Below are 14,561 nucleotides of genomic sequence, written 5' to 3'. Positions count from 1 at the left end.
GGCAGATTATAAAATCTTTGGCACAGGGTTGCTCTAGTTAGAAATATGAAAGAAACAGAAAGAGTATCTTTGCCCTAGAAGGGGTTATCTCTAGTTGGCCATCTAAGACCTATATGAGGATGAAAAACTTGTGAGATGATGTGAGAGTAAAATGCAAGAAGGTGCCTGATAAAAGTGAGAACGAAAATGGGACTGTGATATTTCAACCTCTCCTAGATGCCAAAAGGATGAAGAGTGAGGAGCTATTTGTTGCATGCGCACCGCATGCCTACCACATCCTACCGGTATTTTGCTTTCACACAGGTTGTAGCATTTAGTCTTCACAAAAACCTTATGAAATAGGTGTTACAATTATAATTTAAAAATGGGGAAACTGAGGCTGAGAGAGGTTAAGTAATTTGCCCCAAATCACAAGGCTAGTAATTTGTTTGCTAAACTCATTTTTTTTTTTTTTTAGAGATTTGTTTGCGAGAGAGAGAGAGAGAGCCTGTGCACAAGCAGTGTGGAGGGGCAGAGGGACCAGTAGATGCAGACTTCCTGCTGAGCCGGGAGCCCGATGCAAGACTCAGTCCCAGAGCTCTGGGATCATGATCTGATCTGAAGGCAGATGCTTAACCGACTGAGCCACCCAGGTGCCCTGCTAAACTCATTCTTATTTCATGTAAGTACTCCTCCAGGAGCTTCACTTCCCAGGAAGATGCTCAACTTCTAGAGAGCAATGAGTATCAACCTAATCCATTCCAGGGGATAATTCTGTCCTGATAGAAACACAGCACATTTCTTTTTTTGAAAGCAGGTCATTGATCTGTTTACATGCCATTGTTACATCATTTACAGTAAGTTTTTAAAATATAAAATTCCATTCATATTGTACGGAAGAAATTATTTATTTATATATTTTTAAAGATTTTATTTATTCATGAGAGACAGAGAGAAAGAGAGAGGCAGAGACAAGGCACAGGCTCCATATAGGGAGCCCAACGTGGGACTCGATCCCCAGTCTCCAGGATTATGCCCTGGGCCGAAGGCGGTGCTAAACCGATGAGCCACCCAGGCTGCCTTATTTTTTTTTCTTAAAAGATTTTATTTATTTATTCATGAGAGACACACAGAGAGAGGCAGAAACATAGGCAAAGGAGAAAGCAGGCTCCATGCAGGAAGCCCGATGTGGGACTCGATCCCAGGACTCCGGGATCATGCCCTGAATCAAAGGCAGACTCTCAACCGCTGAGCCACCGAGGCATCCCAAGAAATTATATTTCTATGAGGAAGCAAATTCACTCCATTAATAGTTGGAGATTATGTAATTTCCTTGAGTATAAATTTTACTGCTCTGGAAACTGTAAGCCAAATTTATAATGCAGTGTTGCTGCTAGTAGGGAAGCCTGGCAAGAGATACACATCCACCTGGAGGATATGGCCATTGAGGGAGAGCTGGCTGGTAATGGTTATGAAAGTCTGTGACCCACCTAGACTATTCCTGTGTGCCACCAGGGCTAGAACTGTGATCTTCTGACTCTAGAAGCTTGAGGGACTCAGTGTAGACTTTCTCTCTTTTGTTATTTTTTTAATTTAAATTCAATTAACCAACATATAATACATCATTAGTTTCAGATGACTTTCTCTCCTTTAGCCTATAGCTTATTTCACTTTATTTAACCTTGCTTTGTTTAACACATCAAGGGCCTGAATCAAAGCTGCTCTGGTAGAAGAGAGATCAGTTTCAGAGAGGGGTGCAAAGTGAAGATATGGAAATGAGAATGTAAATGCTTCCAATAAGTTTAACTTTGAAGAGGAAGAGAGAGCAGAATATGTAACTAAAGAGGAAAAAATGAGTCGATTAGGTTTTGTGTTTGCTTTTTTTTTTTAAGATTTTATTTATTTGAGAGAGAGAGAGAACACACGCACAAGCCCACAAGCCCAGGGAGGAGCAGAGGGACAGGGAGAAGCAGACTTCCCATTGAGCAGGGATCCCAATGCTGGGCTCCATTCTTTTTTTTTTTTTTTTTTTTTTTTTTTTTTTTAAAGATTTTATTTATTTATTCATGATAGTCACAGAGGAGAGAGAGAGAGAGGCAGAGACACAGGCAGAGGGAGAAGCAGGCTCCATGCACCAGGAGCCCGACGTGGGATTCGATCCCGGGTCTCCAGGATCGCGCCCTGGGCCAAAGGCAGGCGCCAAACCACTGCGCCACCCAGGGATCCCGGGCTCCATTCTAAGACCCTGAAATCGTGACCTGAGCCAAAGGCAGACACATAACTGTCTGAGCCACCCAGGTGCCCCTTGCATTTGCTTTTGAATGATGTGACAACTGCGCATGTTTAGATGACAAGAGGGAAGGATGAGAGGGAGAGGCTGAAGACACTGGAGAGATGGGAAGAGGTGGGAATGATGGACTGAGGTCTCTGTGGTTTGGGATCTACCAGAACATAAGTAGAGGATTACATTTACATAGAAGGGGACACCGGTTTTCACACTGAAAGGAAGGAGAAGAGGTCAGTAGAGACAGAGCAGTCATGGCCATGAATGGAGGTTCTCCCACATGGGTGATGAGATTAGGAGAGGAGCAAGGAAGACTGGGAGCCAGAATCCTTTTCTGGATGAATGAATGAATGAATGAGGAGACTAATGGCAGTAAGGGTGGAGGGAAAGATGGCTGAAGGAGCAGGGGTTTCTCAGGAGTAGGGTGGCACTGTAATGGTTTGGAAAGGGAGGGGATTGTCAGCCGCACCTAAGAGAGCTGAAGGAAATTGGTAGTTTGAAGGGAGGGCTATGATAGAGTCATAGCAATTGGTGAAGGGAATGTTTGGTGTAACAGTTGAGGATGTAGGGGAGTTTGTTTGTAATGGAATGGATTATGTTAGTCATGATTCTCTCAGTTGCAAGTGACTGAAAAGAAGATATATTGGGCTAAAAGTTAACAGAGTGAAAAAAAAAAAAGCTTCGGGAACTGGAGTGCACTGTGGATCTTAGAAACTAGAACCAGGGGCACCTGGATGACTCAGTAGTTGAGCATCTGCCTTTGGCTCAGGTCGTGATTCCAAGGTCCTGGGAGCGAATCCCACATCAGGCTCCATGCCGGGAGCCTTCTTCTCTTTCTGCCTGTGTCTCTGCCTCTCTCTGTGTGTCTTTCTCTCTGTGTGCCGGGAGCCTTCTTCTCTTTCTGCCTGTGTCTCTGCCTCTCTCTGTGTGTCTTTCAGGAATAAATAAAAATCTTAAAAAAAGAAAGATACTAGAACCAGGCATTTGACATCATAGGGATGCTCAGCATATCTCCTTTTTTTCCTGTCTTTTGTTTCAGCTTGCTTCATTCTTCCCTTACAAGGTAAATGGACTGTATTTACATGGCAGAGAACATGGCCACTTGGAAGTTCTGTCAGAATAATCCCAAAGAGATACCTAGACTCATCTGGCTTGGGAGCATGATCACTTCTGGGTCAATTTTTGGTCACTCATTTTGGTCACGTGCTTTTCCCTGTGGCGAGGGTGAGTTTATTACTGGTGTGGAAGAAGGGGTGTTGGACAAATAAGAATGAACCACCACAGGAACTCCAGGGAACATGGTGTATAAGTTCTGGGGGTAGAGGAACAGCAGGAAGTGATTAGATCAGGGGAGAAAAATCCAGCAGCAGCATGAATATGAGTGAATGAGAGTAAGGGAGGATGGAGTGACTTGTGTTTGAGGCAATGGCTGAGGATTCTGGGGGTGTCTTTGGCAGACACAGAAGAGAGGGTCTTAGTTTGGAATTTGTTATGCTTTTAGGAGGGTCCTAGTTCTCAGGAACAGACAGGAAGATGGTAGTAGGTAAGCGGTTCCTGGGGAGAGTGTCACATGCAAATCATAGCAGCAGACTTGGGGGATTCTTCATAAAATAATTGGGCAATTACATCTGCCAGGGAGGCCACCTAGTAGGTCACTCTCACTTGAGAATGAACTAATGAAAGCATCTTACTGTGCAAAATGCTTTCCTAAGGGGTCTCTAACATTAGAAGGCCTTCTGCTTCAGGGAATTTGTGACTAGTTGAACTGAGTTGATATCTTGTAGCCATCAAAAATGGTTGATGGCTTGGTGCCTAGTAGAATCAAGGTCCTGGGGTGGTAGCCAAGGATCCTTTGGACCTGTTTCCTTATTTTAATCAGCCTTTGTGCTCTAAGACAAAACTTACAGCACAGATGAGAACAACCAAAAAGTATGTAATTTGTTGCAGCTTCCCAGGTGCTGTTGATGTACATTAATTCTAACCTCATTTCAACCTAGAACCCAATGTTCTTCCTACTTAAAATAAGGAAACAGAGGTTCAGCAAAATAGCTTAAGATTTTACAACCATTAGATTTTAATTCCCAAGATGAAGAATGTGTATTTTACTTTATAAAATATCATAATCTGGGATCCCTGGGTGGCGCTGCGGTTTAGCGCCTGCCTTTGGCCCAGGGCGCGATCCTGGAGACCCGGGATCGAATCCCACGTCGGGCTCCCGGTGCATGGAGCCTGCTTCTCCCTCTGTCTGTGTCTCTGCCTCTCTCTCTCTCTGTGTGACTATCATAAATAAATAAAAATTAAAAAAGATCATAATCTTATGCAAGATTTTACTAGAGAATAAATTGTTTTGTGGAGCTTAATTGGTATAAATCAAAGTGAAATAATAAGTGAATATTCTGTTAACAATAACAACAAAATAATAGAAACTAATATTTATTGGGTACCAACCACTGTGCTAAACACTATGGATAATTAATACTCGTAACAACTAATTGAGTTAGGTACTGTTATCATTTGTTTTCTATAGATGAAGAATTGATTGTACAAATACTATTTTTTTAAAGATTTTATTTATTCATGAGAGACACAGAGAGAGAGGCAGAGACACAGGCAGAGGGAGAAGCAGGTTCCATGCAGGGAGCCCGATGTGGGACTCTCCCAGGACTCCAGGATCACGCCCTGGGCCGAAGGCAGGCGCTAAACTGCTGAGCCACTCAGGGATCCCTGGACAAATACTATTTCTAAACCATTACCAGTACGACCATTACCACGATGAATAGAAACAAGAATAGGTTATATAGGGGGAAATCAGTTAGTCGTTTATTTTGGTTTGAGGCATAAGCACTGAGCATGGGGAAAGAGAAAGGGCTCTGTCCCTGAGACTGTGGCAAATGTTTAGTTTTGTCCCTGTGAAACAAGTCACTTTTATTCCCTAGGCAATTTTTCACTCCTTCTGAGTATCACTCATAACCACTGGCATTTTCTTTGGTTTTCAGATTGCATCTACATCTTCAAATTACAGCACAAATACTGCTCTGCTAAGTGGAGTGAGAATTAATAGACCTGGGTGACCAAGGACTAATTCAGCTTGAGGTGTGGAAGAATGGTGATGCTATTTACCCAAAGGGTAAGTTGGGAGAGGATAGTAATCAGGAATGTGAAACTGTGGATTGCATTGAGTTTCTACACATTGATGTGTGGTCTTTGGGAGACAGCCAAATGAAGAGTTTCTGCAGTTAGCAAAGGATTTAGGCCTGGGGCTTTGGTGAATGATTCAAGCTCAAGCATACATCTGGAAATTGTTCAGCATGATAATAGTTAACACCACTAAAATGGATTAGATCTTTGAGGTGGTAAATAAAAGAAGAACAATGTTATTTAGTCTTGGGAGTACCCACAGCAATAGGCTGAAAGGGGATTGGGAGCTTAATTATGTATATGGCATTTAATAACAATGATTTTCAGAGTGTTTTTCAAACAGTAATTTCCTGTGAAGCCTCCATAAAACCTGGACTGAATGATGAAATTTTTAAATTCTATAATCCTAATAACTGATTTATTTTAGGCTTAAATGCTCTTGCAAGGAATGTGCTGGTCCAAAGGACAATGTTATTATAAACTATTTCCTCTGAAGTTGAAATTCATTAAAAAAGTACTGAGACAAGTAATAAAATGGGAGAAAGAAAAGGAGAATAATTATATTAATGAACTCAATTCTGGGGTGCCTGGTGCCTCAGTTGGTTAAGCCTCTGACTCCTGATTTCAGCTCAGGTCATGATCTCAGAGTTGTGAGATAGAGCAAGTTGGGCTCTCACCAGGAGTCTTTATGGGATTCTCTCTCTCCCTCTGCCTCTTCTCCCTTCTTAAATAAATAAATAAATAAATAAGTCTTTAAAAAAAAGGAACTGTGGGCAGCCCAGGTGGCTCAGTGGTTTAGCACTGCCTTCAGCCTAGGGTGTGATCCTGGAGACCCGGGATGGAGTCCCACATTGGGCTCCCTGCATGGAGCCTGCTTCTCTCTCTGCCTGTGTCTCTGCCTCTTTCTCTCTTTCTCTCTCTCTCAAATAAATAAATAAATAAATAAATATTAAAAAAAAAAAAGGAACTGTATTCCAAGAAAAATGGATTCAAGACTAGGTTCCAGGAAGTCAAGGGAAAAAGTGATCATGGTGAATTATCTATAGACATCATCCCATGCACAGTTTTTGAACATGGTCAATTATTAGTATCCCATGGATCCTCTCTCTCCTGGAGATTCTCATGAATGGGTCTTACATGGAATTTGGGAAGCTGTGTATGTTTAAAAATTTCCCCAGGTGATTTAGATGGTCAGCCAAATTGGACAAAAACTAGTCTAATAAAGGAAACATACCAGTTCACAGGAGAGAAAACCTTTTATCTAGTTCTGAAATCTGAAAGGGGTTTTGTTCCATGGATACCAAAGAACATTGACTAATAAAATAGACAATGTTCTCAATAGCATTAAAAAGACACCTGAGATTTTGTGTATATCTCATGCTAACCTTTGACAAATAAACACAAACAACACAATACTAATTAGAATTCTGTTGATGTAGGAAAAGAATAATCTGAGTTGAGAGAAAAAATTGTATTCCTTGGTCCTCTTTAGAAATTCTGATTCAGTAAATCTGAGTAGGGCCCAGAAATGTGCATTTGAAATATTCAAGTGTCCCAGTTGATAGGAACGCAAGTTGTCCAAGAGTACATTATGTGTTGAGAGGATGGATGGCTAATGGTGCTCCTGGGAGTTTCAGGTTTAGATATAAAATCTTGAGATGTACCATTTGTGACAGACATTTTTACATTTTTCTGAAAACTGATTTAGAGGAAGGAGTCTGGATTATTTTTTTCCACAAAATCTGCTGGGAAGACTTCTGTGGTACAAAACCAGAGAGCTTCTGTTAGTGAAAATTCTTCAGCCCTTGGGAAAATGTGAAAAGCATAGGTTGCCTCATTATGACTCAAGATTAGCTGTCAATCTCACTCTTAAAGGAGGAAATGGATACAGAATGGATTAAAATCTCATGGAATCATAGCAACAAACATGGGAACACTAATTGGTCTTTTGGTAGAGATGCACCTTCTTCCAACATAAGTACCAAAGATATCATGGTATTAAGTATATTCATGCACAAAATAAGGTCATATACATGTTATAGCCTGCTTGTTGCAGCCTAACTTAGATTTGGAAGCCTCCAATTTGGAAAAATATTTTCTTCAGGAGAGTGCTTCTTTGGGGTCATGAGCCACCCCACAGCTCTTAAAAACACTAGCAAACATAAGTGAGAGGCTCTGTCATATGTTAGCTTTCCTGCAGATTTTGTCATGGGTAACTTAACTGACCATAGAGAAAGGGTTAGCTGAGGTCTCTGAGAGAGGCAGAGTCTTTTCCTTTTTACATTGGCTAGTTACTGAATCCAAAATTCAGTTTAGATCTCAATAGGAGAAACTCGAACTATGCTAGATCTTTAATTCTGTACTATATTATGACTGGAATACAAAGTTGGGATCTACCATACAGCTATAAATAGCACTCTGCTGGATTCGGGTGACCTCGGGTCTAGTTATCTTTAGATGGTTTTCATACTGCGGTGAGACTTTAAAGGCCACAGACAACCTCCTTTGACTCCAGTTCATCTTAATTCTCCAGGTTCTCCAGGATACTCAGTGCAGGATTTCCTCTTAGGGAAAACTTTATGTTTGAGATTTGTATCCACTAAGGAACATGAACTTGAAGATTCTTATTCTTCGGGCTAAGAGAACTGCAAATAAGCACGTATCTCTCATTGCTTCCAATGCCCGATCATTTTTGCAGGAGAAAATTCTGTGACAAAAGTGTTTGCTCCATTGGACCAAAAGAGTTGGAACTCACCCATTGCATAGTATCAGTATTTTGACATTAGTTTAAAAAAATGTTTAGTTTGGGATCCCTGGGTGGCGCAGCGGTTTGGCGCCTGCCTTTGGCCCAGGGCGCGATCCTGGAGACCCGGGATCGAATCCCACATCAGGCTCCCGGTGCATGGAGCCTGCTTCTCCCTCTGCCTGTGTCTCTGCCTCCCTCTTTCTCTCTGTGTGACTATCATAAATAAATAAAAATTAAAAAAAAATGTTTAGTTTATATCAAACCATTTACTTAATTTAAATATTAAATAGTACTAACAGGAAAACCATCTCCCAATTTCTTTTTGTTTCTGAGATGCTTTTTCTGGCATTAGTAAAATGCTTATTTTTCTATTTTCTGATGAGTCAATTTTAGACTTTATTGACTTTTTGTTATCTGAGGTGATTTAGCATTCTCAATCCCCTGTTTCTTTTCCTCTTATTATTCTAGAACATAATTCCTAGTGTTTACATTATTGTCTATGAAAAATTGCAGTGACAGATACTATTCTCTAATCATTCCTTCCTAGCGTAGCTTTGGTTTTTTGGAATCCAATGATTGCCTCCTTTTCCCTCCACAGTATAGTTTTCTTCTAACTGATCATTATTTCAGTTGTTCACCTAGAGCTGTCGTATCACTACCAGTTTTTTCCTCCCAAAGGCTCAAACATCACAGATAACCAGTCAGTTCCCTTTTCCCCTCTGGAGAGCTCGCTCTGAGCCCCCACTTCCTCTTACTCCAATTGAGAGCAGGTTTTGGGCACACCTCTGTCTTAGAACTCACTTTTGACATTTTTCTATGTTGGATTAACTGTTTTAATTGTGTGTCTTTCTTTTTCTTGTTCTTCTGGAGTACCTTATCCGGCAGTTCCTTAGAAGTGCATGGCAGATATACTTTTTGAGACCTTGCGTTCACATGATTGGTTGGTTGGTTATAAACTTCTAGGACAAATAATTTACTCTCTCAGATTTTTATTTTTATCTATTTATTTTTTTATTTATTTTATTTTTTTAAAGATTTTATTTATTCATGATAGTCACAGAGAGAGAGAGAGAGGCAGAGACACAGGCAGAGGGAGAAGCAGGCTCCATGCACCGGGAGCCCGATGTGGGATTCGATTCCGGGTCTCCAGGATCGCGCCCTGGGCCAAAGGCAGGCGCCAAACCGCTGCGCCACCCAGGGATCCCTATCTATTTATTTTTTAAAAAGATTTTTTATTTATTCATAGGGACACAGAAAGAGAGAGGCAGGGACACAGGCAGAGGGAGAAGCAGGCTCCATGCAGGGAGCCTGACGTGGGACTCGATCCCAGGTCTCCAGGATCACGCCCCAGGCTGCAGGCGGCGCTAAACCACTGCGCCAACAGGGCTGCCCTCTCTCAGATTTTTTAAAAAAGATTTTATTTATTCATTCATGAGAGATGCGCAGAGAGAGAGGCAGAGATATAGGCAAGGGAGAAGCAGGCTTCCTCTGGGGAGCCTAAGGCAAGACTCAATCTCAGGACTCCGGGATCATATCTTAAGCAGAAGGTAGACACTCAAACACTGAGCCACCCAGGTTTGCTGCTATTTTCAGTTTTTTTTTTTTTCTGGAACCCCTATTACCTTCTGGTTTCCTCCCAAAGTCTTCTATGTTTCCCTTCTGTTTTCTATTTTTGTTTTGTTTTGTTTTCCAAAGACTTTCTCAACTTTGTTTCCCAAAATTTATCTTTATTTTGGTTATAATTTTCACTTCCTAAGGCTTTAGAGCTGTTTTTCATAGTATCCTATTCTGGTTTTATAAATTATAATACCTTATGTCACCTAAGAATCCTAGTAATTAAAATATTTTTTCTTACACTGACTTTTCTCCCTATTCTTATTTTTTTCATTTTGATGAACTTTGGATTTGTTTATATTAAGAGATATTGATTGGAAACTATATATGTGTGGGTAGGTATATGGGAGGGTTTGTCAAATAGTAGGCTTCACGTAGGGAGATGCGGACGTTGTTGTAGAACTGACATAATATAAATGTACGTAAAGGTTTTTTTTTGTTGTTGTCTGTATCATTCACTTTCTCTGGGGATGAAATTGCCAATCTCCTACCTAGCATTCATCTACTTGGAAGCCACTGTTCTGGGAACAGGTAAGGAAGGAAAGGAGACTGGAAGTTTACTGTCCTTTCACTTAATTTTTTTCCTGCCTTTCGCTTCCAAGAATAGACTTTAGTTTCTTTTTTGGGGTAGCAGTTGCCTGGCTGTGTAGCACTCGGGTATGTTGCACATATAAGCTTTCAACAATCCCACTTTTAGAACAGAGCACTGCCCCCATCTTCTGTAGCACCTGGTGCTTCTAAGTCCTAACTTTTCAAGGGGTTGTTAGGGTGAATTGGCTTTCATCCCTCCTACAGCAATTTTAGGCTATAGTTTATCACTACCCTGGCTCTATCTGCAGTCTTCCAAAATTTGGTTAGAATCTGTGCAATCCCCTATTGTACTGTCTTCTCTATTTCTCTATTTTTTTTTATATCTATAACTCTGTATACTTAGTATGTATTTTTTTTAATTGGGTCTTAGAAAGGAGTAGCAATAAACATGTGGTAAATCTGCCACAAATAGTACTAAATAGAATTACATTTTCAAAGAAAAATGCTTAATGTTTTTTGAAACTGCCTATAATGTTAATGGATTTTAATGTGGATTTGTTGAGGATTCAGGATTTTAGCATTTATGAGCAAGCTTTCAGGATAAAATGGTAATATGCAATAATCATATAATATTGTTGAGAATTTAGTGTTATATAATCCAATAATGGGTAAAATAAGCATAAACAGCACATAAAATAAGAGTCTTCATTTAATACTATTGACTTTTTTTTTTTTTGCTGCTGTAACACCTTTGTCCTAGTGATATTCTATCCTTGATCAAGCTTTCTTATAGTTTTGGTATCTTTCCAGATATATTTTCTGCATACATAAATAAATATACATATCTATCTCACATCTGTTCTCCATTTTAATTCCAAATGTTTCAGAAGCCCCAGCACCAAGGAGGCTGGAACTAAGACTTTCACAATCAATATTTTATTTTATTTATTTTATTTATTATTTTTAAAAAATATTTTATTTATTCATAGAGACAGAGGGAGAGAGGGGCAGAGACACAGGCAGAGGGAGAAGCAGGCTCCATACAGGAAGCCTGATGTGGAACTCGATCCCGGGTCTCCAGGATCATACCCGGCTGCAGGCGGCGCTAAACCGCTGTGCCACCAGGGCTGCCCACAATCAATATTTTAAATACTGAAATATTTTTCTATCAAAGCAAAGTATCCTTTCAAGTCCCCCCCCGCCCTCCCCCCCCCGGTGATTTTGGGAAAAGGACTGATTATGGTACATTTTCCTGCTCCAACAATTCCTGGAAGTTGGTAGCAAGTTTCATGCTGACCCACACTCTGGTCAGCACAGAGGGACCTGCAAGGGAAGGGACACTAATGTATAGTATTGGCAGGATTAAGAAACACCTGCACTTGAGTCTTTTCTCATTTTCTTCAGGATTTTAGCTTCCCTGCTACTAGCCAACTTTACTTTTTCTTGAAGTAACAATCTGCAAGTATGAAAACACTCCCAAATAACTTAAAAACACTCAAAAATATCTCACAGAAATATACAGAAAAGATTCAGTTTGCATAGAGTTGGTCCAGTCATTCTGTGAGCTACTGTAGTGAACTTTTATATACATTGGAAGGAAAGGAAAGCTATTCAGTAAGGAGTCAATATTGCTCCAGAATATTCTTGTGACTCTTTTTTATCGCAGAACAGACCTCATCCACTCTGGCCACAGGGGTAGGCATGTGACTAAAGCTGGGCCAAATATAGTACATCATGTTCTGTAGATCACAGAGACTGGCCTAAGGACTGGGTAATGAGCCAGTGTTAAGTCATTGAGTCCTTCCCCTAGGATTTTTCAAACGGAAGCTGAAAGAACCAGTTTTGCCTGCTGGTTATGGAGTGGTTAGTATCATGAGCCCAGAGCTGCCTGTAGCTATGTCCCTTGCCAGGTAAAGAAGCCAGGGTCTCTGACCCACCAAAAAAAGAGAAATAGAAATGAGAGGTTTGGGGTTGTATTGTGAACTCTTGAGTGAACAGAAACTGTGCAAGCAGAAGCTCTGAGTAATCCAAAACTACTGGGTATACTGAATGGAGGGTAAAGTAATTGGCTGATATGATAGAAACAAAGAATGAAATCACCATAATGGTTGGGAACAAACTCTTGTTTTGAAAGAGGCAACAAAATACTACTAAAACTGCTCTGGACTGCTTACCTTTCTAATCCCTAAATTATGCATACTCCAGCCTGTGTGAAGCACGGCTGCATGACAGTCTATTGGTTCATGTGAAATTTCTCTGTTCCCTTATTTCTATGACCTCAACCCACATTATACTGTCTAGCTATATAACTTATTCCCCAACCATGTGACACTCTACCATATCTCTTGTTTATGTGCATATACTGTTTTTTTTTTCTAACTGGAACAATTCTTCTCATGTCCTAAGCATCCCTAACTTCTTTACCTGGATATCACTTACTCATCTTTGGAGACTGAGATCAGGCTCCTCTAAGCCTTCTATAACCCCAGTCAAATTTAATGGTACTTTGTATTTTGACTGTGCATCTCCACAATTAGAATATAAGCTTCTTTTAGAGTAGAGATACTGTTTTGTTCCCTTTTGGGTCCCCAGTGCCTGATGCAGTACCCAGCACAAAGCAGATACTTAATGAATGCATTGTTTTTTGTTAAAGGTCAGTTGCCTAGACTCGTTAAAAAAACAGAAAATCTAAGGGCCTCCCATTATCATCCCTCCTCCAATAGACCCACTTACAGTTGTGCCATGGTACTTTAAAAAGGCAACAATTACATGGCTTTGTGCAGATTTCTTCAGTTCAGAGTGCCCTCCTCATCCCTGTCCTCTAACTCCTTCCAAGAACAGAAGCAGGGCGACCAGAGTTACGGGCTATTGCAGTTGTCCATGCAAGAGAGGATGATGGCTTAAGGACTAAGAAGTATTGGTGGAGTAAACGATAGAGATAAATTCTAGAGTTGGAACAGTAAGTACTTGGTGAAGAACTGGATAGGAAATGAGGGATGGGGGCATATCAAATTCTATGGTTTAATCAACTGGTGTTTTATTCAGAGATAGGAAAGAATGGAGGAGATGCAAGTTAAGAGTAATTAAACACTTACATACATAATCAGATTTCTTGTCTAAATTTTGCTGATAAATGCTATACTTAGGGAAATACTGATTTTTTTGGTTTTTGGTGGCGGTGTTGGGGAAAATACTTATGGTTATTTTTAAATTTACAACTTTAACTATTTTTAAGTATACTGTTCAGTGGCATTAAGTACATTCACATTGTTTTATGTGTAATCATGACCACTATCCATTTCCAGAACTTTTTTCATTTTCCCAAACTGAAATTCCTTGCCTGCTAAACACTAACTCCCCATTTCTCCCTCTATCCCAGTCCCTGGCATCCACCATTTTACTTTTTGTCTATGTACTTAAAATAAGGAGAATTATATAGTATTTGTCCTTTTGTACTGGCTTATATCACTTAGAATAATGTCTTCAAGTTTCATCCATATTGTAGCATGTATCAGAATCTCCTTCCTTTTTAAGACTGAATAATATTCCATTGTCTGTATAGACACCATTTTATTTATCCATTCATCCTTCAATGGACACTTGGGTTGTTTTCACCTTTGGCTATCTTATAAATAACACTACCATGAACCTAGGTGTGCAAATGTCTGTTCCAGTCCGAGTTTTCAATTCTTTTGGGTATATATCAGAAGTGGAATTGCTGGATATATGGTAATTCTATGTTGAATTTTGAAGGAACCACCATAGTATTTTCCATAGCAGCTGTACCATTTTACATTCCCACCAGTAATGCACAAGGGTTCCAATTTTTCCATATCCTCCCCAACACTTTTATTTTATTAATATTTTTCTGATAAAGCCATCCTAATGGGCACGAAGTGGTATCTCATTGTGGTTTTAATTTGCACTTCCCTAGTGATTAGTGACACTGAGCATATTTTCATGTGCTTATTGGCCATCTGTATATATTACTAGGAGAAATGTATATTTAAGTCCTTTGCCTATTTTTGAATGGAGTTATTTTTGTTGTTGTTGAGTTTAATTTATTTTGTAATATGAAGTGGTTTCAGGAACACAAGTCTCTGAGGCATGAAAACAAGTGTTAATGATGGTATGAAAATGTTAGGGACCTTGGGAAAAGGGATAGGAAGAGGTGAGGATGTGAAAGAAAGTTCAAAAAATTTTTTAAAGTTTAACCTTTAGTAAAGATTAAAAAAAGGACATTCTCCAGATTCTGAGCTCATTTTAATA

The 14,561-nt window shown here is 39.9% G+C and overlaps 1 protein-coding gene across 3 annotated transcripts in view; it reads left to right on the top strand.

The window, feature by feature from the left end:
• The first annotated feature begins 463 nt into the window (after positions 1-463).
• Positions 464-14,561, top strand: part of XKR9 (XK related 9) — an 86,224-nt gene continuing 72,126 nt past the window's right edge. Inside the window, exons 1-3 of one of the 3 annotated variants that reach the window (XM_077876626.1) lie at positions 464-661; positions 3,303-3,487; positions 5,260-5,390. The gene's annotated coding sequence lies outside the window, so the exon portion shown is untranslated. Of the gene's footprint in view, positions 662-3,302; positions 3,488-5,251; positions 5,391-14,561 lie in introns of those variants that run through there. The other 2 variants (XM_077876627.1, XM_077876628.1) reach the window with 2 other exon arrangements.

Source organism: Canis aureus, chromosome 28 (assembly GCF_053574225.1).
Source record: "Canis aureus isolate CA01 chromosome 28, VMU_Caureus_v.1.0, whole genome shotgun sequence".
Lineage (NCBI taxonomy): Eukaryota > Metazoa > Chordata > Mammalia > Carnivora > Canidae > Canis > Canis aureus.
Note: the sequence above shows the minus strand (reverse complement) of the source record. Positions and strands in the feature narration are given on the sequence as shown.